This window comes from Pristiophorus japonicus, chromosome 23 (assembly GCF_044704955.1).
Source record: "Pristiophorus japonicus isolate sPriJap1 chromosome 23, sPriJap1.hap1, whole genome shotgun sequence".
Classification (NCBI taxonomy): Eukaryota; Metazoa; Chordata; class Chondrichthyes; family Pristiophoridae; genus Pristiophorus; species Pristiophorus japonicus.
Genome location: NC_091999.1, coordinates 26,252,635 through 26,256,774, shown reverse-complemented (window position 1 = coordinate 26,256,774; position 4,140 = coordinate 26,252,635). Strand labels below are relative to the sequence as shown.

Sequence of the window (4,140 nt, the reverse complement as noted above, 5' to 3'; positions counted from 1 at the left end):
AACAATAAGAGAATAAACGGTTATGGGGATAGAAACATAGAAACATAGAAAATAGGTGCAGGAGTAGGCCATTCGGCCCTTCTAGCCTGCACCGCCATTGAATGAGTTCATGGCTGAACATGCAACTTCAGTACCCCATTCCTGCTTTCTCGCCAGACCCCTTGATCCCCCGAGTAGTAAGGACTTCATTTAACTCCTTTTTGAATATATTTAGTGAATTGGCCTCAACAACTTTCTGTGGTAGAGAATTCCACAGGTTCACCACTCTCTGGGTGAAGAGTTTCTCCTCATCTCGGTCCTAAATGGCTTACCCCTTATCCTTAGACTGTGACCCCTGGTTCTGGACTTACCCAACATTGGGAACATTCTTCCTGCATCTAACATGTCTGAACCCATCAGATTTTGAAACGTTTCTATGAGGTTCCCTCTCATTCTTCTGAACTACAGTGAATACAAGCCCAGTTGATCCAGTCTTTCTTGATAGGTCAGTCCCGCCATCCCGGGAATCAGTCTAGTGAACCTTCGCTGCACTCCCTCAATAGCAAGAATGTCCTTCCTCAAGTTAGGAGATCAAAACTGTACACAATACTCCAGGTGTGGCCTCACCAAGGCCCTGCACAAATGTAGCAACACCTCCCTGCCCCTGTACTCAAATCCCCTCGCGATTAAGGCCAACATGCCATTTGCTTTCTTAACTGCCTGCTGTACCTGCATGCCAAAAAACATCTGCCAAAACCCAGGATTGAACAAGGGACCTTTAGATTTTCAGTCTAACGCTCTTCCAACTGTGCTATTTCGGCTGGCATTTCGGTGCATAGAGAGGTGGAGCTGAGTCCATAATCAAATCAGCCATGATAGTAAATTGCAGAGCAGGATCGAGGGACTAGGTGGCCTACTCCTGCTCCTATTGCTTATGTTATTTTGTTTTTATTACTATCTTTGTTGAAATTACACTAAACCTTGTCGTTGTTTAATTACATTAGGCCCTGTCTCTGTTTATATTACACTTGGCCCTGTCTTGATTTATATTACACTAGATCTTGTCTCTGTTTATAATACACTGGGCCCTGTCTCTGTTTATATTACACTAGATCTTGTCTCTGTTTAAATTACACTAGACCCTGCCTCTGGTTATATTTACTAGGCCCTGTCTCTCTTTATATTACACTAGGCCCTGTCTCTGTTTATGTTATGCTGGACCCTGTCTCCATTTATATTCCACCAGGCCCTGTCTCTGTTTAGGTTACACTAGACCCTGTCTCCCTTTATGTTACACTAGGCCATGTCTGCCTTTATGTTAAACTGGGCCATGTATCTGTTGACTTCACAAGACAATGTCTGTTTGTGTCAACCGGGGCTCAGTATTTCTCACTTTTGCCTTCGTATCAGATAGTTTTGTGATAAACTCCCACTCCAAGGATTATATCTCTATTTATTGTACAACAGTCATGGTTGTCAGTTATTTCTGCATTCGACCATGCGTCTGTTAGATAGACAGAAGATATATAGACAGTGGATAGATATTAATATAAATAAAGATATATATGCGTGAGGGTGGGAGGATGCAATACTTTTTTCGTTGGAACATACGTTTAATTTCGTTACTAGCTAGTAAGAGTTGTGTGCAAAGTAATTTAGGTCTGTTATTGCATCGGTAATATTTGTGTTGCGAGGATGGGCTGATTCTTGTAACAATCTCCCAGAGATGGACTGGGATTGAGGGACAGCACTGAAGGTGAGCAATCCACTGCACTTTGAACTACTTAGTGGCACTCTGTGTGTTAACGGTTACTAATTCACACTTGTCTTGTACTGTGCTCATTTCCCCCAGTTATTTAATGTTAAGGAGTGTTTTTCTTGCAATATTTCCGATTGCGCTTTTACGTGACCCACTGGTTGTGTAAGACAGAGCCTGGAACCGTGACCTCACAGCACCGCCGTATCGGCGACTGTAGGATCCGAATATCCACCGAATACTTCTCTCCTATGGTTTAGACGATCAAGTAAAAAGAGCACACACAAAGTGTTTTCTATATATGTCTGTGTGTATGTGTGTGTCTGTGTGTGTTTGTGTGTGTATGTATGTACGTGTGTATGTGTGTATGTGCAAATGTATGTGTGTATGTACAAATCATAATATGTGCAATTGCATTCCACAAAGATAAATAATTATCTTCAACCATTATTTTTCACCATTTTATTTTAATCAACATCTAATTGCAGATCGTTTAATACCATTTAAACATATTGATACCATGTTGTCTTGCATGCTCTGATGCAAAGTGATGTCACGCTGACCTTGCTGCTATTAAGGTGACGATGTCTGTCCGCAGTATTCAGTGGGAAAGGGGATTAAATCACACCGAGGAAAATGAGCAGCCAGCCACCAGTCTCTGCAATTTACTGTGCAGTGATCACCTCACCATCACACAGAATCCCCTGATATACACCTGCAGCGTGTGATGATTACTGCAAATGTTGTTAAACATGAAACTGCACCTGCACCTGGCTTGAGATTAACAAATCTGTAATTAGCTTACACATTGTTTCTATCATTATACCAGACCCTGACGCAGTTTTTACGGTAATAGACCAAGTCTCAGTTTTTATGCCGTTGATGTGGTTGACTTCGAAAAGGTGTTTGATAAAGTGTGCTTACAATATCTTTGCCAGCAAAATGGAAGCCCACAGAATAAAAGGGATAGTGGCAGCATGGATATGAAATTGAATGAGTGGCAGGAATCAGAGAGCAATGTTTTTTTTGTACTGGAGGAAGGTGTACAGTGGTGTTCTGCAGCAGTTGGTGCTCGGAACACTGCTTTTCTTGATTTTTATTCATGACTTAGATTTAGGTGTAAGGGCACAATTTCAAAAGTTGCAGATGACTCAAAGCTTGGTCGTATAGTGAACAGTGAGGAGGATAGTAGGAGACGTCAAGAGGACATAGACATGCTGGTGGAATAGACGGACACGTGGCAAATAAAAAACAGAAAATTGTGAAGTGATACTTTTTGATAGGAAGAATGAGGACAGGCAAAATATACTAAAGGATACAATTCTAAAAGGTGTGATGAACACAGAGACCCGGGGATATATGTGCACAAATCATTGAATGTGGCAGGACAGGTTCAGAAAGTGTTTTGAAAAGCATACGTCATCCTGGGCTTCATAAATAGAGCCATAGAATACAAAAGCAAGGAAATTATGACGAACCTGTTTAAAACACTGATAAGGCCTCAAATGAAGTTTTGTGTCCAATTCTGGGCACCGCGCTTTAGTAAGGATATTAAGGCCTTAGCGAGGGTGCAAAAAGATTTACGTGTGGTTCCAGGGATAAGGTACTTCGGTTACGTGGAGAGACTGGAGAAGCTGGGGTTCTTATCCTTAGAGCAGAGAAGGGTGAGATGAGATTTGATCGAGGTGTTCATAATTATAAGGGATCTAGACAGAGAAGCTGGAGAAAAACTTTTCCCATTGGCGGAAGGGTTGAGAAAAGAGGACACAGATTTAAGACAGAAGATCCAAAGGCGACATTAGGGAAATATTTTTATGCAGCGATTGTTTAGAATCTGAAATGCACTGCCTAAAAGGCTGGTGGGGGCAGATTCAATCATGGCATTACAAAGGGAATTGGATAATTACTTGAAGGAAGAAAATTCACAGGGCTACCGGAAAGGGCGGGGGAGTGGACTAGCTGAAATGCTCTTGCAGAGAGCGGCACGGACTATATGGGTCGAAAGTCCCTCTTCTGTGCTGTAACCATTCTATGATTGTATAATACACCAGAGCCTGTCTCAGTTGTTACTGAACGAGACACTGTTCCAGTTTACATAACCCCACACACCACGTTAAATATTCACTCCATCCACCACCGGCGCACCATGTCTGCAGTGATTACTATCCACAAGATGCATTGTAGCAACTCGCCTTGACATCTTCGACAGCACTTTCCAAACCTACGACCTCTTCCAACTAGAAGAGCAAGGACAGCAGGGTCATGGGAATACCATCATCTCAACGTACCCGTCCAAATCACACACCATTATGTCTTTGAAATGTATTACCGTTCCTTCATAGTCACTGGGTTCAATTCGTGGAACCCCTCCCTAACACTGTGCAATTACCTTCACCACACGGTCT

The 4,140-nt window shown here is 42.3% G+C and overlaps 1 non-coding gene across 1 annotated transcript; it reads right to left on the bottom strand.

The window, feature by feature from the left end:
- Nucleotides 1–727: 727 nt before the first annotated feature.
- On the bottom strand, nt 728–800 carry trnaf-gaa (transfer RNA phenylalanine (anticodon GAA)). Its single transcript has one exon. It is a non-coding gene; the product is annotated as a tRNA-Phe (tRNA).
- Nucleotides 801–4,140: the final 3,340 nt, after the last annotated feature.